Source organism: Fistularia commersonii, chromosome 24, assembly GCF_037954325.1.
Source record: "Fistularia commersonii isolate RoL2024-O1a breed Wild chromosome 24, RoL_Fcom_v1.0, whole genome shotgun sequence".
In the NCBI taxonomy this organism is placed as follows: Eukaryota; Metazoa; Chordata; class Actinopteri; order Syngnathiformes; family Fistulariidae; genus Fistularia; species Fistularia commersonii.
In genome coordinates, this window is record NC_141307.1 from 11,709,872 (window position 1) to 11,733,556 (window position 23,685).

The window sequence follows — 23,685 nt, forward strand, 5'->3', positions numbered from 1 at the left end:
GAGTTTTTCCTTCTCCCTCCGAAACATTCCCGCCTCGGTCTTCGCTTTTTTTGACACGGATCGTCACCTGCTGCTGTTTCTCAAAGTACGCCTCCTTATTATGAACTGGATAACCTTGCTCTTGTCAGAACTTGAGTATTTCTTGAAATATATATAAATATACTGTCACTAAACAAGTCAGACACAAGAGTGTCTCTGCAGTAACTCTATAAATATCAGTATGTCAAGGGTCTTTGCTGAGTTATTAGAAATGCAGCTGTTGAGTGGTGCCGCACTTAAGATTAAGAGCGAGCCGCGTATTTCGGAATAGCGGTTTCTTCGATCGTTACGCCTCTCAGCCGCCTCTTCTTCTTTTATAGCCGTGATAAAACCGGGATTTGTTTGGTGCTAAATCAAAAACGTTTGATGGACGGCGTAAAATCATCCCCCATTATGACAGCCATCAAGAAGATTTAGACGGCAACACTTCCCGCCCCGTCACGGTCAACTAATACCGCCTTTTTTAAATACAACATTTTGAATTTGCATCGGCAATCCGCAGAAGAGCAAGAGCCGCAAACGCGGTCGTTTTGAACGACGAAGAAATTAATGACGTGAGATGTTAAGAGGAGATTTTCCAAATGGTGGAAGTGAATCGGGCGCCTCCGAGCGGGACGCGTGGCCATCGCAATCTCCGAAGTAGGTTAACCTTTGCTTCTTCTTATCGATTCCCTCCTCAAAAGAATCTGTATCGATTCGGCCCGAGCGCCGCCTGGAATCTAGCGTCTTTGCAAACAGAGCAGGAAAACATCACGCGGCCGTAAAACGCGGCTGAATCCATTTTTACAGCGTGAAAAAAAAAAAAAAAAAAAAGAAAATCCACCCGTAGCGTGATTAACACACACGGAAATGAGCGTTTTTTTTTTTTTTTTTTATGTTTGTTTGTTTCTTTTGCTGACATCTCCCGTTAATTTTTGTGGGGGGGGCGAGAAGACTGCCGAGGTGATGCCATTCCCGTGGGAGGCGAGTCATCGAGAGCAAACACTCGTTTTGAGGATGATATAAGAGTTAAGTGTGTTGCCAGTACGGATGTACAAGTCACGGCACGGCGTCTCTTTCCCCGTGAAACGGGTGAATAAATAAGCGCTAAAATAACCGACGGATGAGAGACGCGCGATATCTCGTGTTTGCAGCACAGATTTTAATGTCATCCGCACCTGTTCAATGTAATTCCGATATCACAGCGTGCCGTGCGTCGGAGCGGTGGGTGTTTGTTTTTTTTTTTTTTTTTTTTTTGCTTTACGCTACGTGCGCGGCATGTCACGGAGACAACACAAGTCACACGGGGCTTTGGGACGAGGTGTTAAAAAAAAAAAACTGAAACTTTGCGAAGCTCCGCCAATTTTGAGCTTATCGTATTTTTCGGGCTATAAGTCGCAGTTTTTTTTCATAGTTTGGCCGGGGATGCGACTTATAGAGCGATTTATGTGTGAAATAATTGAGCTCTCTTGCTCTGATGTGTGTGTGTGTTTGCGTGTGTGTCTTTAGTATATCAGCGATCTTCACACACACATGCCAACCAATCAAAATTCAGCGGGGGCGGGTCATGGTGGAAGTGCGTCGTCAAAAAAGAAGCTACCCGCTACTTCTGAACCTACGAAAGTTGATCATTTCAACATTGGCGCTAACTTATAAAAACATCTGAGGAGGGCTGAACAAAAATGGCACCGAAAAGAAAATCATATTCTGCAGGTTACAAGCCGGAAGGAGTGGAATATGCAGCCGAAAACGGCGATCGAGCTGCAGAAAGAAAATTTGAAGTTAGTGAGAAAGGGACTGGCGAAAAGCGAAGGTTACTCTTACTGAAATGAAGAAAGCTAAAAAAGCTAATCGCTAAAAGCTAGCTGGCCGCGGCTAGAGGAACCGGTTCACACACGGTGTTTGAACAAGGTGTTGCCGGGAGAGGCTTGTCAACAGGACAGTTGCGTCTTCACACCCAGGTAGTTGCCGAGGAGATGAATATTATGACTTTGCAGGTGTTACTGCTTCATGCAACGCAATCGCTTCTCTATCAGGGGATCCAGAAAGGCTGGAATAATTGGAACTGCAAGTGACGATGACTCTGACGTAGCGACGAATTGTCTACCTTCGGAGTTGGCCGAGTTGTTCAGAAGTGACACCGAAGAGGAAGATTTTGTTGGATTTAGTGATTAAGAGTGACGCCGATTGTTTGGTTGTAGCATGTGCTATATGCTATCGTTATTTGAACGACTCTTACTGTAATATGTTACGTTAGCATAGCCTAGCAGGCACGTTCTCAGTTCGTTGTTTATGCGTCATATAGGCCATACTTGTTCAACCTGTTGTTTTCTATTCTATTTTATTTTAAATTGCCTTTCAAGATGAAATGTCGATTCTTGGTGCTGGATTTTATCGACTAAATTTCCCCCCCAAAATGCGACTTATACTCCAGTGCGACTTATATATATATATTTTTTTTTTCCGTTCTTTATTATGCATTTTTGGCCGGTGCGACTTACAACCCGGAGCGACTTATAGTCCGAAAAATACGGTAATCTTTCAAAAAGGACAAAATGAAAGTTACATCTTAAAAAAAATGATTTAACGCTAAACAAATTCCAAAGCATTGTGATCAGGCGGAGGTGGAACACAGACCGTTTGTTTTCAACGCTCAGCGTCATTTCTCCACTTAAACTCCATCTACTTCCCGCTCTGGTATGTCGACGACGTCCGTATCGGCACGAGCGGTTAAAAATCACGGAAACCGTCTACAATCGGCTTTTCCGTGGCTTAAACCCAGATGTCAAGCGACAACAGTTGCACATGTCGTGCAGCGACACGAAGGTTTTAATGCACCGTGTCAGAATTGATCCTGCTCACCCCTTAGCGCACCACCAAAGTATTAAGCAATTTATTAGAATAATGTTATTAGTTCTACTTAATATAAAGTGTTAGGAGGACATTTGAGTGGAATCTGTTATCCAATTTCACAGGCGGTCTAAAAACAGCTCTTGGAATCTCTAGTGTCTCAATCTGCTCCTCCCTCTCGGTCTAATCTCCTCTTCTCCAGCCGGCGCCGAGGGAACCGGCGAGCTTCGATGCCACTCCATGTTGGGGATAATCTGAGCGCCGGCCGCCCAGGATCGCTCCTCTGGTCGCGGGCCAGCGCTCCTGGCGAGATCCCCGGTTCAATAACGAGGCCCGCTCGGTTTCACCGACCCGCGTTGTGAGGCGGCGCTGGATGGAAGGGTCGGGAGGTGAGATGAGGAGGTGGGCTCAGAGCCGGGATTGGAAAAGGTGCGGGGTGTCGCTAAATAGAGTATAATCTCAGAGCGATGCTGTTCGCGGCGAAGTAGGTGTGTGTGTGTGTGTGTTGACAAAGACGCTGAACATTGGCAGTCGTGACCATATGGACTTGGTTTAGTGCAGTGAGCATAAAATGGGCAAATAAGGGGAAAAAAAAAAAAAAAAAAAGATCTGTCGCACCTTGAAAAGGCCACCTGTGACATGATTTACTTGGATGTTCAATGATGAATTCAACGTTCAGGAATTTGGCGAGCGAGCAAACGTGGCGAAACGAGGAGGAGGAGGCTGCGGAATTTTTCATGAGGATTTGGTTTTGTTCGGCGGATGTTTTGATTAAAAAGTGTGAAATAAAAAATCGGAACCGGATGGAACGAGAGGTTGAGCTACTGCGGACGAATCTGAATATTACAAAAATATTACCTTGCTCTATCTGTTACTATCGCTGAGACAAATGGTGTAAATAACCACCTGCAATGTTTTGTTATTTTAGGTAAATTGTTTGTTTTCCGAATTTGATATTTTATTTTGGTAGGAGGATCTTATTTTCTTACTTCCGCCGGAAAAACGGTTGTATTGCGAGAGCGCTTACTAGAGAAAAGTCACGTCATCGTCTATGTGAAGTTTTATTTTTCTACTTTTGATATCAACCCTTAATAGGGCACAAGCTTTTATGGTGGTTGTCGTTTTTTTAACGTTTTGTTTTCAATGGCTGCAAATAAAACTATAAACTACACCAGCAGTCAAGATCTGTGGCGCCACAAAATTACGGGGATCATTACAAATGGAGAATTAAAAAAAAAAAACACAATTTAGGGATTGATGATGATGATGAATCATGGGACAATTCGGAGTCTGAATCAGAATCCTTGTTGTTGTCAAAGGTGGTAGTCAAAGTAATAGTATTGATAACCGTTACTTATTTATCTCACTGATTTTATTTTTGGAATTATCACTGCTTTTTGTGATTATTTCATACAAAAGATAACAGACAATTTTATAGATTCTCCAGATGCAGGTGATTTTGACACAACTGATAGTTTTGCTAGAAACAGCTGAAACCACATGTCATATCATCATCATCATCATCGAAATCACTGAAGTCGTTTCTGTTTTAGGTTTTTACATTCCACGTGCTCATCTCTTTCATCCAGATAACTCGCGCGGTATCAAATCGGGCTATGATGGTCTGGATGGTGGATTGAGGGATGCGATGGGGAAAAACAAATCAAGAAAATAAAAAAAAAAACAAGAGGAAAAAATGTCTTCCATTGCGAAGGAATCAGGTTTTCCTGAATTTGGAAGCAAAGATTCCCTTAAAAAAAAAAGCGAGTAACCCATTTGCTGGTGGAATGAATGCATAAAGGAAAGAATATTACTTTTGGTTGCTTTTAAAAATAGTGATTTGAGGTAGATTCCCTTTGAACGCGAACTCATAACTCCCAGTTGTGGCAGTTTTTCCCCCGAAGCAACATCCCCAACATGGATTCCATGTTCTCCGACCTCCCCCGGAAAGTAGGACAGAATTCCCCGGAGCAATGTTTGGATTTATTAGCTCTGTCCGGCAGAATTCTTCACCGCAGAGGAGGAGGCGGGGCGTCATTTGACAGCTGGGCGCCTTTCCGCACGCCAGCGTCATACGTGTCGGACGAACAGCCGCGGATTCACTGATACATAAAGTCGATCCATCACGCGAAAAGGTGATCATTTAAGGAGGAAAACTGCGTTCCTGAGCTTCCGCCTTTATAAAAATCAACTATTCTGACCCCGACCTATATAAAGTGTAGACCCGCTGAACTGGGATTTATTTTTTAAATTGCAGTTTTAACATGGGGTGCAGCAAATAAAAAGATACACTGCTCAAAAAAATAAAGGGAACACTTGAACAACACAATGTGACTCCAAGTCAATCCCACTTGTGTGAAATCATAGTGTCCACTCAGGAAGCAACACAGATTCATTTTGACTTGTTTTAAGGACATTACATCAAAGTTGGATCAGCCTGGAGTTTGTTTTCACACTTTAATTTGGAGTGGGATTCCTAATCCGGACCTCCATGGGTTGATACAATTGATTTCCATCGATCATTTGTGTGTGATTTTGTTGTCAGCACGTTCAACTGTGTAAAGAGCAAAGTATTTCATAAGACTATTTCATTCATTTACATCTAGGATGTGTTTTTTAAGTGTTCCCTTTATTTTTTTGAGCAGTGTATATTTGAGGTTGCTTTTGCATCTTAAAGAGACTGTCGCCTTGTGGTGTTTACACGTTACATGATCTCACGCGATGCCGCCGTCGTTTTCATTTCGCCGCGTTGTTTCCGGAAAAAAAAAAAAAAAGAAACTGAAAATTTCAAGAGGAAGAATGTATCGTGGAGCGATGGGAAGGAAAATAAAGAAACGCTGGCAGACGGGAGGCGCTGGTAGTGAAGTGAGGGGTGAAGCGAGAGTGTCGACAAGATCATCTTTCTTTTGTGTGTTTGTCTGGAAGTGACGACGGAGCAAAGGTAAGGAGATGCCAGAACATGAGTGAAAGTGTCTTTTAAAAGGAGGCCTTATGTCAGAAGCAGTTGCTGCCTCACCAAAGCCTCTTAGATCTGGTGTTCATTTTCACTGGAGCAGCAGAGCAAGTCATTTCAGAGCCCTTTTTTTTTTTTTGTGGAAAAAAAATAAAAAATAAAAGTTAATTCTAGGCTGGAAGAAAGACTCCATAATAAATTGGCTTTTTGAGGTCAAAATGATGGCGCCCGCTCATTCACACACACACACACACACACACACACACACACACTCTAACAAACAGGCAGCTATTTGACCGGCTGCAAATGTGCCTAAGCTTGGTGGCATCAGGGATTATTCCCGGCGCCGCTGCAATGGGCTTTTATTGTCAACGTTGGCAATGGATTAAAACTTCCTCAGGTGCTCGAACAGATGTGTGTGTGCGCTCACGCACGTGCACGCGTGTCAATTTGTGCACGCGCATCCATCGTAGCTTTATCAAGAGTGTGAGTCCGCATGGTTTGGCTGTATGATGAGATTGCAGCAGGTGCTCCGCGGTAAAGAAACCTCCATGTTCTGCGACACGCACAAACACTCTTTTCATGGTAACGTAGACAAATATGGTAATAAAAGCTCGCACTTCTGACGAAACCGTTAGTCAAGCGGAGCATCCGAGACGTGGCACTTGAGCGTGTGAATGTGAGTAAATACATCATAGAAACGATCAAAAGGGTGCATCATTTCTGCTTTCTGCTTAGGTTGTTCATTTATTTATGTACAGAGGTTTTCACCACCAAAGACACGCTGTGTTTCCCTTTTATTTATTTAGTTTGTTATTGATTCGTTTTTTGATTATCGTCAGCAAACGCCACTTCTGAGCGCCTCTTCGGAAGACACGGGGATTTACGTGAATATGTTCCGTCATACATGATTGGGAATGATGTAACTTGTTTCTATACTCCCTCTATAAAACTAGAAATAATACTTTGTCTTTTTGAATCCCAAGGTTCTGATGTATTGTTAGATATCTGACATTGTGCTGTGTAATTTATTCATTTAAATTTTTTTATGAAAGGAAACTACCGTGGAATACAGGACGGTCTCAGAAAATTAGAATATTGTGATAAAGTTCTTTATCTTCTGTAGTGCAATTGAAAAAAAAAAAAAAAAACTTTTTCATGATATTCTAATATTCTATTTTGAGATACGATTTTTGAGTTTTCTTAAGATCTAAGCCATAATCTGCAATATTAAAATAATAAAAGGGTTGCAATATTTCAGTTGATTTGTAATGAATCCAGAATGTATGACATTTTTGTTTTTTTAATTGAATAACAGAAGATAAAGAACTCTATCCCAATTAATTTTCTGAGACCGTCCTGTATTCGTAAACAATCCTTCTGGAGCGCCACAAAATGGGGATTTTAAAGGGATTCCACGTTATCAAGATGTTATCGTCCTATTTGATCAATATTTGTACCAGCTACATAAAAAAGAGAAAATCTCTCAACATAGTTTTTATAAAAATTGGAAGAACTCAAACCGTCTGGGTAGTGAGGTTGTACGGCGGCTCGGTCGTACATTTTACCCGATAGCATAGTTGCTATGCTAACTCTGCTCCTTCTGCAGTAGCGGGTTGTTAACATCCTTGCAGGAGTTTTTTTTTTTCCCGCGGCTTCACATATTTGACCTTTTGTGCGCTTGTGAAAGAAAACCTTAGGCATGCTGTTAAAACTAGCATCGCCGTGACCTCTTTCAGCAGCTTAGCTCGGCTACATGCGTCAAAAATTATCCGCAGAGAGGCGGCAAGAACGCAGCCGTGGATCCTCGGGAAGCCGTGTGCGTCCCACTTTCCTCCAGTTTCCAACTCCTTTTTTCTCTTCTTGGCGTTTGGAAAAGCTGCATCGGTCACTTTGTTTCCCTTGGACTTGAAATTGCATCCAAAAGTAGCATAACGTGGCGTTATTATCGAATATACAGTACCGAGCCAAAGTTAGCACAGTGCAACCTGTGCGTATCATGTATTGCGCTAATGAATCAATGGCTGCGGTTTTAGTTAAAACATTTTATAAACTGGGATTTATAAGGAAAATGTCTTTGTGCTTCTTAAACAACACATTCTCATATGAGACAAACAGGAAGGCGTATTTTTGCCAGTTAGATTCTCTTTAACACACCTTTCACAGTTCACAATACATGCTCCCAAAACACGACTATTAGCATTATTAGCATTTGTGATGCGCGCACACAAGAGTGCACACTAGTTACAGGTTACAGACACATTTCCCGAATTTGATATATATCAGGAATAATTCACTGTCTGTGGTTTAGTAGATTGGAGCGGGCGTCCCTCTGGCCAGAAGCTCGATTCAGGCCTTTTTTCTGCTTGTTTAAGTGTCCTTGGGTGCCGTCAACAGTGTGTGTGTGTGTGTGTGTGTGTGTGTGCAAGGTGTGAAAGCGCTTACACAAAACCGTACATTGATTAAATGATGTTAATTGCAAGAGCCTATCAATATCCTGCATTGACTTCATTCGATATTGTTGTTTAACATGAGGAAAATTAAGATAATTCATATATGTGACTGTGAATTACAGTTAAATACAGGCATGAACATCATTGAAAAATGCTGGGATAAAATTAAAAATTAAATACACCTGGTCTTCCTAGAGCGGCTGCTCAAGGCCGTGTTTCGACGGCGGTATGAACTTCACAGCATTTTCATCGTGAAAAAGATCTTGGAAACAGATTTATATCAAAAGTATTGACCGAATTCCATCTTTCAATCCCGTCCTGCTCACCCGTTGGTGTTGGCGAGTCTTCCAGGAAAATGACTGAATCTGTAAACGTGAACTTTGACCCGGGTCATATTCAATAAATAATGCAGGGAGTCCATGCGGTCCCATGAATTGAAACAACATTAAAAAGTTATGATACATTTCGAACACATGTGGGGTTTTTGCCGAACTTGAGAACGCATGTAAACAGAAGTCCTTGTGTTTTCGGCCGGTGGACGAACAGCAGACTTTGCCAAAAAAAAAAAAAAAAAAAAAAAAAACCCGGTTGAGTTTTGTGTTTCCAGCTCACATTTCTAACAGCATAGCAACAATGAAGTGCAGAATTTCCATCATTTTAACGTTTCTACCCATAATTATCCAATATAAAACCCAACACTTTGTGTTAGCATGTGTATAGCATGAGGCTTATTGCCAAAAATGAGGTAATCTAGAGTCTGATGTACCGTAAACAGTCGTATTTAAATATGTATCGATGTTACGGCGTCATTACGGTCAGAAAAAAGTCGTACGTGTTTTTTTTTCTGATCAAACCGCCGCCATCGGAACAAATCGATGTTTTGAGTCTCGTTTTAAGGACACCCGTCGATGTAACTGTCGCTTTCTGCGACATTTTTGGTGCCTAAAAGCGTCGCGTTAGTACGCGTGGAAAACAACAAATGAGCAGCAGTTTATTGAAAAAACAGGATTTTATTTATGTCAAGGCAGCCGAGTGTATGGCGGTAAAGTGCGGTCGCCTGTTTGTATCCGTCGGAGGGCAACATGTGCACGCGAAATCACGAAATGTTCTGATCAGCATCCTGTAATTATCAGAGGCTCTAAGCAGACTGGCCACCCTGCACTTATCAGCTTCTAATATGGTCAGTGGGCTCGACTGTAATTAATAACTCCAGCAATGTCTGCCGTGACAGTCGTGGTTCAAAAAGCATTCATGCATTGATTTTTTTTTTTTTTTTTTTCTTGAGCTACGACCGTGTCATCCGCCATGGGTTTTTATTTTATTTTATTTTTTTTTTCCCAGAAACAGATCTGTGCAGCTTTCACTCAGCGTTTATACCAACTGGGTCAGGTAGTAGTTCATGACAATCACTGGGGTAGGGGGTATATTTTATTTTTAATTTTGTTTATTTTTTTATCCCAATTCTTGATTTTTGGATGAATTTGACAGAAATCTAACATCTGTGATATTATAGATTTGTTAAGATTAATTTCATTTCCTACTAAATAAATATATATATATATATATATATATATATATATATATCTGTGTGTGTATATATATGTATGTATATATATATATATATACATATATGTGTGTGTGTGTGTGTACATATGTTTATATGTATATATACATATACATATATGTGTGTATATGTGAGTGTATGTATATATATATATATATATGTATATATAAATGTATATATATGTGTGTGTATATATGTGTGTGTATACCTGTCTCTCTCTATATATATACCTGTATGTATTTATATCTATCTATCTATATATATATATATATATATATATATATATATATATACACACACCTTTATTTAGTTGGTAGGAAATGTATATTTGTATTTGTGTGTGTATATAAAACACAAAAATATAAATTTCTCTACTGACTGGATGGCTTTGTGCTTTTTTCATGATTGTTTCTACAAGTGAACAAACACTACGACGTTACTCGCTGTCCTTTAGTGTCAAATAAGGCGCTTTAAATGAGTTGTATAACAATAATAATTAAACCTACAGGCGAGTAACGGGTTCACAGCAGCTGCAACAGCACGGATGTCACCACTTGCAGGCTTCGATCCTGGTCCAGTGAAGAGTGTGTTTGTGTAGGTTCAAATAACTCTGAGCCGGTTGCACGCGGTTTAAAAAAACCCAATTGTGTAAATATCTAAGAGAAGGTGGAAAGATCTTTTGATGGCAGACATGTTTACCTGACCGTCCAACTAAAACCCGCTTCACCCTGTCCGTAATCCCTCATATTTCCCAGGTTGTGTGTTCCTTCTTATTCTGACAAGAAGCTCTTTTTACGGCACACTTTTTTTGACGGAACTCGGAATCAGCCTTGGTGGCGTTTCTGGCTCTCCGATCCCACATATCTGCAGGTTCGGGAGCGCAAAATATAGAATTATACCAATAATAATGGGAATCACTTAAGTGTCCAAGATATTTTATTCACATATTTGTCTGTGTGTGTGTGTGTGTGTGTGTGCGTGAGCATCCACTTGTTTGTGTCAGTAGGCTGATTAAGAATTCGATTTCTGAAGAAATCACTTTTTTCTCAACGTACAAGCGTCTTCTGGTGATTGCCTCCAATTCATTATAGCCACTAACGTGTGTGTGTGTGTGACAGACAGTGTGGTATTTTATCCAGGTCTGGACTCTTATCTATCTATCTATTATATCTAATTCTTCCCCTTAGTTTTACATGCCACAGAGTTTTTGGGGCCGAACGTTACCTTTAAAAATCAGGTTTCATGTCCTTAAGAGTTTTAATATTTCACATTTTCCCCGGCTTCATAATAACCCTTTTTGAAAGAGATTTTTACATCAATTCATCCGATGGAAGTGGAATGAATGGAAACAGCGATCCAAGCTGGCGAGACTGAATGTAGGTATTCATGTGACTGTTAGGGTTCCTGTCTCATAGCAACACTGTCTCAGTATAAATGTAAACCCTGGGCAGATTGGAAGTGTATTCACAGGAGCTTAATTACCAGGGTAAAGATTAGGCCCCGTTATTTCTTTAATGGAGTGGTGTGTGTCGATGCGCGTGCACACACACACACACACACACACACACACACAAAAACCCTCCGTCATGCGAAATTTGCACCCTGGCTGAGGTGCAGCATGTGAGGAAGACACATGTGTTGGTTTGACGGTGACTTAATAGGATGGAGAGGGAAAATAAAACAAGGAAAATGGTGACGTAATAGGATGGAGAGGGAAAATAAAAACAAGGAAAACGGTGACGTAATAGGATGGAGAGGGAAAATAAAAACAAGGAAAACGGTGACTTAATAGGATGGAGAGGGAAAATAAAAACAAGGAAAACGGTGACGTAATAGGATGGAGAGGGAAAATAAAAACAAGGAAAACGGTGACGAAATAGGATGGAGAGGGAAAATAAAAGCAAGAAAAACGGTGACGTAATAGGATGGAGAGGGAAAATAAAAGCAAGGAAAACGGTGACGTAATAGGATGGAGAGGGAAAATAAAAGCAAGGAAAACGGTGACGTAATAGGATGGAGAGGGAAAATAAAAACAAGGAAAACGGTGACGTAATAGGATGGAGAGGGAAAATAAAAACAAGGAAAACGGTGACTTAATAGGATGGAGAGGGAAAATAAAAACAAGGAAAACGGTGACGTAATAGGATGGAGAGGGAAAATAAAAACAAGGAAAACGGTGACGAAATAGGATGGAGAGGGAAAATAAAAGCAAGAAAAACGGTGACGTAATAGGATGGAGAGGGAAAATAAAAGCAAGGAAAACGGTGACGTAATAGGATGGAGAGGGAAAATAAAAGCAAGGAAAACGGTGACGTAATAGGATGGAGAGGGAAAATAAAACAAGGAAAACGGCCAGAGAGACACGGCTGAATGCTATTTCCTGTTCATAATTGAACTTTGTGGATTATCTTGATCTCTGTATTGAGCTTCAACAAGGGCTACCCTGATCTGGATGACCCCCCAAAAATATCAGCCTCCCGTTCAGATAGAAAAGAACCGTATTTGGAAGTGCGAGGTTATAAATCTTCAGGTTATGTCTTATAGGTAACATTTGGGCTTTTCTGCTCGGCTCAGGATGTCCAAAGTGCGCTTTTCGACACATTGTGTTTTAGCTTATGATGGCAAATTCCCCATTTCTGCCTCTGTATCAACATGGAGCTACATGATGGAGACGCGGGTTCAAGTGTTTTATACGACACTTGAAACGAAGCATCCGAGGACGTCAACTCTCCTCCCTTCGCGATGACGTTTAAACTCACTCATAAATAGCAGTGTGTACGGCCCCTCGCGCTGCGCTGACCTTTCCGTTAAGCCTTGCATGGAGCCCCAATGAGCCATGGAGTCGCATACATGTGTTATGAATCTGCATATTGTCTGAAAACCGAAGCTGTCCGCTTGTATGACAGCGCACACTTTTGTGTAAACCAGGGGTGTCAAACTCATTTCTCATGGCGGCCAAATACGGCCGAGGTAGATGTCATGAGGGCCGGACCATTAAAATAATAGCAAATTCAACAATAAATAACCAAAATATCATGTCTTTCCTCTGTTTTGGTGTAAAGAAGTACAAGGACATGAGGAAAATCTTGGAATTTAATGAACAGTCCTTTTACAAAACATATCATGAAACACCTCATATTTCCTTTGACAAAAGTGCAATTTACTTTTTACTTTTATTTACTAACCATTTCCACATGTGCATATAAAATCTAAATTGAATCCCTGCCTACATCTTACAAACTAAAAAGAGTGCTTTTAAATGTGTAAGGAAGAAAGTATTCACCTGTCCTGTAAATGTGTAAACTTCATACATGTAAACATGCAAATACATACAATACATACTGAAAATGTATGGAGTTGGATGAACAGTAGAATTCCAACATACTCTTTAGTAGTGAAGCTGGTGACTAACATTAGCAATTAGCAATTAGCTAGCTGGCTTTTACTGCTGCGTCACTGATTTCTCTGCTACGGGTGAAAGTGGAGGCTGTTTCCTCAGACCCGCCAGCGATTCATCGATCTTATCTTTTCTCAGTTTTCTTTGCAAGCTGTCATATTTTTCGCTCTGATGAGTCTCGTCGTGGCGCCGTATATTATATTCCTTAAATACCGAAACTTGTTGCAAACACGCCAAGCACAAAGGTTTCCCGTGCGTCTCCGTAAATAAATAGGACGTCAATTTTTCTTTGAAAATTCTACACTCTTTATCAACTTTTCTCTGTTTTGATAACGACATTTTGTCTAATGAGGGAGTAGCAGGAGGTGGAGAACAGGGTAGAAACAACGTCATAACAAGCAGCAGGTGGTGCATTGATGGCGTCTGCTGATTGGTCCGTCTCCGTGATGCGGCTTGTCTTCTACTCTGACCAAAATAGTGCGCTCCTAGCGGAAATTTCTTGAATTGCATTTAATAAAAAAAAATAAATCCCTGCCTTTTATGCATTTTTTCACTTTCAAATGATCCTGCGGGCCCGGTCGAATCCCCTCGCGGGCCTGTTCCGGCCCGCGGGCCGTAGGTTTGACACCCCTGGTGTAAACTATTCCGACCATTCACGAGGCTGGGTGGAAACGCAATGATGGTTGATTTGGGAAGCGAATTTCTGCACATTTCGCCTTTGCTGATAAACACTTTGGTAGAAAGGTTGGCGGTTCCATCCCGTGCACGTCAGTGACCCCCAGGTGAGACACCGAAGGTCCTCCCGATAGCCTGGTTAGCGGCTTCGCATCCATTTGCGTGTGAATAGATGAGCATAATCTGCTTTTCAAGCGACTTCAAACCACAAGATGTGAAAGTGTTTTTTTTACGTGGAGAACATCTACCATTACAAGATCAGTCTCTCTTCTGCTGAAATTGTAAAACACGCACAAACCGACAAAGCAAAGCGTCGCGACATCACAACAATAAAATAAAGGCAATAGCTCATTATTATTTTATCGCTCACAAGCTGTGTTGATGCCGGGATACAAAGGCCTGTTAGAAAATTTGATTTGCAGCTTTGACAAACTGAGGAGATCATTGTGTTTCAGTCAAAACCATGGGATTCGAAATATTCTGCAAACATACGTCTCAACAGCACAGGTGAATAAGAGACAGAATGGCTGTACGTCCCTGCACTTTCCGGTCCAAGGTCAATTCCGCCTCTCACCCAATGACAGCTGTGAGGCTCTTCGCTTTTTTTTTTTTTTTTTTTTTTTTTTTTTTTTTGTGCAAAGCTACATTTTCCCTTATTTCTGGGCCTTTGTCTGAATCCATCTTCTCGTGTAGTTGAAACCAGGGGATTGTGTTTGTCACCTCTGAGCCTTGTGTGCCATGTGACCACCTGCTACCTGCTCCGCCAGGGCGTCGGGGGGGAAGAAGGCGGCCGAACGGCGACGCGTTTCAGACGTTTTCCTGCAGTTTACTTGTAAAAGCCTCGGTGTTAAAGCTTATCGCACCCATTCTCAGAAAATATAACATCGGATCAGTCGTTCGGAATTGTAACGGTGCAACATCTGCAGCAGGGGTTGGGAAGCTTTTTGACTTGAAGAGCCATAAAAGACAAATATTTCTAAATATATTTCATTGAGATAAATTTAATGTCTTACTTTTAATGCGACCTTTTGGTGCTGCATGTGTTTCATCCATGCAATTTTATCATTGCATATTAGACGTGCCGCGGATACAAATGTAAATTCCTCTGTCCGCGCAGGCTGGAATACACGGTAATCATCTTTTTTTTAATTTCTTTTTGCCGTCTTTTCCGTTACAAGGGATGAAGCAGATGGCTATCTAATACAGTAAACCCTTGTTTTTCACGGGGGTTACGTTCCAAAAAGGCAAAATCTGTGAAGTAGAAACCTTTCTTTTTTTTTCTTACAATAATTATACAATTAAATGCTCTATTATACATTGAAAATAAAAAAAGCAAACCATTTTACAGGCTCAACCATTTGTTTCACAAATAAAAGTACTGTACTTTAAAAACGTTTTTTTTCAACAAATAACTTCTGTACTGTCAAATAATAATTTCAATCATCAATGTGAACAGAAGGCTTCAAATTGTGGAGATTCGCACCGCCCGCGTGACCCGAGTAATTGTATTAAACGGAAGAAAATTAAAAATGATTATGCTAATGCTAATGCAGACTCCATCCTTACCATGGTCTTGTTGCGGACCATTTTTGCATCCTTATTAAAACTTATCGCTGCTGTCGTCCTAATGTTTTTTTTCTTCCTTCTTTATGGAACGAACGGAAGATTCATTAATTCCGTAATGCCGACCTACAGCCGCATAGCTTTTAGCTTCCCTTAGCATGTCCAGAAGTTTAACTTTATCTGCGATAGATAGCCTCTTCCTGCCGCAGGTGCTTTTGTCGCTATAGAGCATTTTGTCAACATTATGGGTTTTAGAGAAACTCGAAATTGCAAGAAAACTTGCACGTACGTCATGTAAATTTGTCAAGCTGTTTTACGTACGTGTACATATTAAACTGCAACGCTATTGACGCACAGGTAGAGAAGAAGCGGAGTGACTTTTCAGCCAATCAGAATGCAGAACACAATGCACCATGCAAATCCAGGAAGTAGCGAAACCGTGAAAAGTAAATCGCTTTATGGCGAGGGATCACCGTACATCATTTCTTCACCTTCACAACGACCCGGACGTCCTCGGAAGCCGTCGGTTCCCGACCCGACCGACGGGTGACCCGCGAAATATATCTTCAAAACTAATTCCTGTTTACTTTAAAATGACATCGTATTGTGAAGAAATATCACAAGTGTTATAAAATCAGATCTAAACTGAATTCAGAGTGTTAGATTTTATCCGTTATTCGCTGACAAAGGCCACTGGAACAAAACCTGCACGCGTTGGGTTGTTTGTTGTCGCTCAGGGCAAATTTAGATGAGAAATAACGGATGCATGTCGCGGAAAGGACTCCCCTCTAACTCCTAATGCGCCGGAGACTCGCTCGTGTTTTAACCGAGGTTTGTTGGATCCTGATCGTATTACATTTGTATCGTTTCTGCGTCGCCACCTTTTAAAGGTACGACATTAGCGGTGGCTGCCATTCGATGGCGTGTTAACAGATTGTGTACGGCTGACATTGTAATCCCTGAATAATAGAAGGGGATGAGAGTAGTTGGGCGGTCCCGCTATCAGGATGTTGGAAGTACGATCTTTTCCTGTTCGCGTCCCAAAATGGAGACCGTGATGAGACCGGGCTGTTATTTTTCTAAACTCCTTAACAAACCAGTTGTCGGGGCCTCGAATTAACCTTTCTGGATTAAAAGTCCCCCGGGGTGCCCTTCTAATGAAGCGGCGTCGCTGAAAAAAAAAAATTGGGCGAGCTTCTCCGCTGCAAAACCGAGAAAATTGAAAGACTAAGAGCCCCTTTTAAGAAATCCTTTCCTTCATTATTTAAAAATCCCTAAAAGGGAAAAAGGAAGGAGCCGGTAAATGTCACAAATTATGATCAGATGTGATCAAATACTTTTCGGCAAACAAACACGGTCTAATTTTTTTGCCACTTTCGGGTCGAGACAACGTGAAGAGAAAGGCGGCAGGACCTCACCGAGGCATTAACAAGTGTGTGTTACCCAAGTGTGTGTTATCCACATTCTCGTCAATCGGCGCGTCTGCTATTTTTCCTCTTTATTATGAAAGCTTTTGAGACACCTGAGCTTCTGCAGCTTCAATTCAGCCTGTTGATTGGCCTCAGATGTCCACATGGAAATTGTGTCGAGCCACGACGGCGCGGCGAGCACACTTCCAAGGATTTTCTCGCCGCTCGGTGAAAAGGCACACGGACCGACTGATATAAGACAATCTCGGGCGGGCGAGCGAAGGAAAATAATCTGATGGCGTCACGTGCTTCACTCCACCGCCGGGTAGTGGAGAGATTTCATCAGACATAGTTTTCTTTCATAGTTTTTCAAAATGCACAAGAGGAAAACGAGGTGTCGCAGCCCGGATTTAAAAACAGCTCCGAAAAAGAATTCTTTGAATGTTTCATGCCGATATTCAGTATGCGAGTGGGACTCGGCGGTCGATTGTCGTTTCTTGGAGTTAAAGCACTAATGACCTGGAGGAAGTGGAGTCGCAAATGCGATCGGATCAGACACTTAAAAATAATGAGGCTTGCCCACTTTTTCCTAATTTTGTCGGGGAACAACATAATCCGAAGCCTCGAGAGAATCGCGCGAGATATATCATCGGCAAACAAGCGGAGTTTTCTTCCAGTGAACTCCGGGTTCTCGAATGTTCATTTGCGGCGCTGTTTAGCCGGCGCCGCTCAACCTGTCCCGAATCGACACCCTGACCCAGAAACCCGGCTGAACCCTGTCAGGAATGGGAAATTCCAAATGGTAATGGTGATGATAAATTATTCACTGTGTCTTGTTTCTGCCAAAGCATAGATATGAGTAAACAGGAGAGTGGCTCTTTCTGGGAATGAGGTAGTTTAGAGCAACAAGAAATGGAAGTTCCCGTTAAAAACACCAGGTTTACTCATGTTTCCTTTTGCCGTCTGAAATAGCAACACAACAGATCCATCAGTATAATCCTATACGTTATGTTAGACCAGGGGTCGGCAACCCGTCACACCCAAAGAGCCATCTGGACTCGGTTTCCTCGGAAAAGAAAACACTGGGAGCCGCAATTACTTTTTGACGTCTAAAATAAAGGTACCACTGTATATATTGCTTTTTATTACCTCTACACTTTGTATAAACAAGTGTGTAGTGAGTTGCTTCTGAAATTCACAAAGTATTACGGAGACAATTAAATTTTATTTATGTAATGAACTCATTTTCAGAGCTTTCAGAGGGTGTTAACCTGAATTTTAAAAATAAATCGGGAAAAAAATCACTGTGTCAGTAAACAATAAAAAATAAATATTTGCAAAATATCTTCATAAATATTTATTTTACCTGGTTTATGGGACTTCTGCTCCTGAACTTCCGCGCACAGCATCTGTAAACCGGGACTTTACCGGCCGGCGGGTATACCGGCTTCCGCCAGTGTGACGTTATTTTGAGCGGCGAAAAATAATAAATATAACTTTATTTAATATTTCAAGATCACAATAATCTTCCAACTTCGAACTTAAAGTTAAAAAAAGGAATTAACACAAATGAAATACACTTCAATTAAATATTTATAATTTATTTTCCCAAGCCGCTCGGAGCCGCGGTGTAAAGATGGAAGAGCCGCACGGGTTGGCGACCCCTGTGTTAGACGCATGTTTCACTAAGCAACCACATTATACGGATCATAACGAACGTTAGCGTTCAACTTCGACATTATTATCTCATCATTAAACCTTCTTCACGCGCAGAAAAAAAAAAAAAAACAGGAAAGCGGGTGAACAGGGAGAAAAGTGAAAAACCCAACTGGCCCCTTCTGCACTAAAAGGTGAAAAAAAAAAAGCATTTCGTGTATCGTCCAGAGATGTGATGCGTTGGAATAATCAGGAAATCTTCTATGGAGGAGAGAAAAATCCTGTTGCAAAGTAAATGATTGATATCAACTGGTGCGGCAATGATTTTGGTTGCTTTCTGATTGGTAGGTTAATAACGCGGCAAAGGCTTTGGCCTCATAATGTGCAGAACACCATCCGGTCCAGACGCGAGGGAAGATCCGACGCTAACCTGCGCGCTCATAAAAAAACCAGACAAAAAGAGACAAAAGGAATACGAGTTTGAGCGCCGAAGTTACTCTTAAACCTTGCGTTTACTTTCAAAGGCATTGGGGTCAAAATTGTAAATTTCCCCGCAGGCCGGTGAGATGGTGAGTACTGAGCACGGCTTAACCCTCATCCTTTGTCTGCGCCCCGAGACCAACTTAAACGCTTCACTTTCTCTTTTATGCAGGCGTGTTCACGATTCCCACCGGGGAGCGGCAATAACAACAATAGACTTTATTATTCTGGCTCGTTACGTTGCGGCGTCTTTCGAGTAGATTGTTCTTATAAAATATCGCTCCGTAAGCCGGACACCGGCTTTCTTGGGATCGTAGCAGACTCAAGTTTGACGTGACGGTTCGTGGCTGGTGAGGAACCGACGTCATCAGTCAGATTTACAAATATATGAACCCAACGGAGGAGCTTATTCACCATTTTATTGGCAGCAGTTAGCGTGTTTTGTTTAAAATATCATATCAGCATTCTTTGCTTATATAAACTGTAGCATAGAAAAAAGCACTTTAAAAAAAAATGAAGTCCATGCGCCGCTGGGTGGTTTTCCTTTAGCTTAGCATTGTGGATGGCGATGTTGAGTCTTTGCTGTTCATTCGGAGCCAAATCTATCCTGGAGATCTCGAATGTTTTTAGTGTGATTTGACTTTGGATGCGAGCGGGCGACCGCTCATGTTTGATTGTCAGGAGTTGAGAAAAGAATGCAGGAATAGCAAAAAAAGGCGCTTCTTACCGGACATCCACACAGCAGCCTTTTCGAGTGAACCACTCCGTTTGAAAATACCGAATCTGCCGTCTCCTGGTCTGAAGCAAATCCGTTAGCGCCGGCGTCGGTCTTCCCTTACTTATCATCTCCTGCTTCGACTGAAAGTCCAGTTTAGAAAATTCTTTCAGTTTAGCTATGTAATCCTCCATTTTTGAAAAAAGCCAAGCAAGAGGAAAAAATAACTGGATGGCTGCACTTGACTCGCTAACTGTTTACAGTAGCTTGCTATTGCAAATTCTATTATTCTTTAGCCGAGTAGTAAAAAGGCTCCCTGGGATCACTGATGCCGCCTAGCATGAGGCACCGTCACTGCGTGCCTCACTTAGTGTGTCTTCGCTGCTTCTTTACGATCGCTCGGCCCGAGAAACACGTAACGGTTGTCGACGAAATAAATATACACATCAGCTAAAGTAAGGAAATTTAGTTCATATATTAGTGCTTGAGGTGTTTGAAAATTTTAATAGTGACATCCACAGAGACAGCAATACAGTCTGAGCCACATAGCATGCTAGCAGAGTTAGCAGAATCATTGCACAATCCGTAGCCGGCTCTGCTGGCTCTTCTTCATATTTAAACGCTAAATGTGATTTTTTTTTTTTTTTGTCAGCGACTAAAAATGGTGAAGTTAGGTTGAAAATAACTTTACAGTACAAGTCACTGAATAAATAGAACCATTCAATTTTTTTTTTTTTTCATTTTACTTTTTTTCTTTCCATGATGCCGGGTGAGGCCCAGGCCTCACCTGCCTCTACAGACTGCACATCACTAACCATATCTCTTTGCTCCAGTTATTATTTTCTGGTGGTCTCGTCTGACCACCTCCCGATGCGAACGCGAAGAAAAAGAGAAAAAGAAGAAAGTAGCTGAGGCGCACAATGACGGAAGCGTCGCCGGCTCCTTTGGGCATGTTCTAAAGGTTGAGAATGATGAAAAGGGAAGCAACACCCTCGGGCCGGCCCGTGAACGCCGCCGAAAGGCTAACAAAGAACTGCACTCTCAGCAAGTCAGTGGAGTGCAGGATTTCACAGCCTTGAACGTCAAACACAAAAGGCAGGAAAGGATGTTTAGTGTAATAATATATAAAAGTGACTCGGAGTTTTACAACAGTAGGAACACTGGCCTTTATGTGTGACGCAAACTCATAAAGATAAAAAACTCACGGCGGATGTGGAGGTTTATTGGCGGTTTAGAATCAGCAGATTATTAATTCATCCCTCTCTTTTCCCCCCCAAACTAGAAAATGAAAAATACGTGTTTTAATTGTTGAAAACTTTGCCGGAGAAGAAAAAAAAAAAGACAGAAAAGTGGCATCAGGACAGTAGAGCTGAACAATAATATTCATCACCTCGTGGTAGCTTCATACATTTAAACATTACACAGCGACGGTTCACTTTTTCCGGGAAACTTTGTAGACACTCTTGAGGACAGGTGACATATATTTGAAATTCAAAAGCAACTTCAATGTTCTCCCCATCGCTCACGTCTTTCTCCCAGTCTGCGAAGATTGCAATGTTTTGGCCTGGAATCGGGGTTTCGGTTGCAATCGGGATTAAAGGGATCAATTGCAATAAAAACATAAACATTGCAATATGTGTGTACTACACACTCCCAGACCGCGGAAGAGACGCCCTCGTCTCGTCCCGTTATTTTGCAGAGATCGGTAATGGCGGCATTAAATGGATCAAGTCGTCCTGCGGAACCCGCTTGGTGGATCTCGGGAATCTCCGTGGGCCGTGATCTTTGCAGATGACGCTGCGGCTTGCAGGCGGAGGGAAATCAGAGTAGCCAGAATAGATGTTTGCAAAGGAGAGGGATGGTAGCGGGAACATGATAGTAGTGGGAACATGAGGTCGCCGCCAAGAGTGTGACATTACGTTACATTATATACTGCTCAAAAAAATAAAGGGAACACTTGAACAACACAATGTAACTCCAAGTCAATCCCACTTGTGTGAAATCATAGTGTCCACTCAGGAAGCAACACAGATTCATTTGGACTTGTTTTAAGGACATTACATCAAAGTTGGATCAGCCTGGAGTTTGTTTTTACACTTTAATTTGGAGTGTGATTCCTAATCCAGACCTCCATGGGTTGATACAATTGATTTCCATCGATCATTTTTGTGTGGTTTTGTTGTCAGCACATTCAACTGTGTAAAGAGCAAAGTATTTCATAAGAATATTTCATTCATTTACATCTAGGATGTGTTTTTTAGGTGTTCCCTTTATTTTTTTGAGCAGTGTATTATATTACATTACATTTGGCAGACGCTTTTATCCAAAGCGACTTACAATAGAGGACATAAGGACTGCAAATAACACTTGCAAATACAAGATGCACAGGAAATATACAGAACAGTAAGCTTGGGTTAGCAAGTTTTTTTTTTTTTTTTTTTGACAAAGACGTACACATGCGTACACACACACACACACACACACACTGCATAGCCTAACTTGGTGCCTGGGGCAGCTCAAGCATCAGCGCAGTAAAAAGTCCTGAAAGAGAACAGTTTTTACCCGTTTCTCGAAGGTTGAGAGAGATGATGCTAGTCTTGTTGCTTCCGGAAGTTTGTTCCACCACTGAGGTAGAAGAACTGAGAACAGTTTTGCCTGAGATCGCTTAGAGCGAGCAGAAGGTACTGCTAGTAGGTTTGTATTTGGGAACGGGATCGGGCGATGATAGACTATCAGCCAGAATGAAAGGAACAGTTTAAAACAGCGGCGGCGTCTGGTTTGAAGACTTGTTGAGGTTCTCTTTGGGAAAAGATGACGATGGACGGGATCAGGAATGGGATCCATCGGAGGGACAGCGCATGTTTGATGTTTCCGGAGATAAATTGAACGGTTCGGACATGGGGAGTGAAGATCTGAGCGGGAGGATACTCGGGATGGAGGCCTGGAGGAAAACCAGGGAGGGGATTCACGGACAGCGTGAAGAGGATGCAGAGGAGATGTTGGACGAAGGCGGGTGATTGGCTGTGGAGAGAACGGCGGGTTCGGGGATTTATAAATAAAGACATTTATGGAGCATTTATACAACGGTGATTGCTACGTATGTTTGGGAAACATGAGCCACAACGACCTCGGAGTCGTCGCTTCGGGAAGTTTTCGGAAGCATCCGAGACGGGAGACGTCGTCCGTATCCTCGAAACGAATTGGCATAATTAAGGAAATAGATAAGAATCCAAAAAAAATCTTGCACATTTTGAATAATTGTTAACATGCAGCTCCATGCTTTGGTTGGTTTGGAGTGCTTTAGAAATCTATCAAATCAAAAGTTGTGAAGGAAGTGTATTTAAAATGAAACGAGAATTCGGGCGCTCGATTCTTTTTTTTTGGAGAGAGCGAGAGAAAAAAAAAAAAAAAGAGTCGTTGAAAATTAATTGAAATTTCTGCCGAGTGATACGACGGTCTGGCGCTTGTTGAATTTGAACCGTTTCCTCACATGTCAGTTCAACACGGCACGTCTGCAATGAGTCTGATGTCTCCGGTGTCGTTCGCAAAGGGACCTCGGCTCCTTCACTTTAAATGTCCAAAAAATAAAATAGAATTAGACAACTTTGCAAAAGCTATTAGAAGTTTCCTCAGCATAAAATCCGGTAGAAAGGAACCTCAAATCTCCCACCGAAGCTTTCAGTGCATTAACCTGGTGCTCCAAGTTTGATCTGACGGTTAAAACGATAAGCGTGAGGAATTAAACCATCAAAGAGGCGCGGCTGTCACAACGCCGTTACAGAACAATGAATGTGACGTGCGCTAACTGGCGCCGCTGTCAACTACTCTGAGAATAACCAAGATAAAGGAGGAGAATACATCAAAAGACGTTATATCACATTTATATATTGAAATGACTCAAACCTTTGCGTGCGGGAAAACTACCTTGCGGGAGCCGCAATCCGCGGAAATG

At 41.8% G+C, this 23,685-nt stretch overlaps 1 long non-coding RNA gene across 1 annotated transcript; it reads left to right on the forward strand.

The window, feature by feature from the left end:
• Positions 1–413: 413 nt before the first annotated feature.
• LOC147220535 (uncharacterized) lies at positions 414–5,761 on the forward strand. Its single transcript, XR_015108064.1, has 2 exons — positions 414–678; positions 3,071–5,761. It is a non-coding gene; the product is annotated as an uncharacterized LOC147220535 (long non-coding RNA).
• The last annotated feature ends 17,924 nt before the right edge of the window (positions 5,762–23,685 follow it).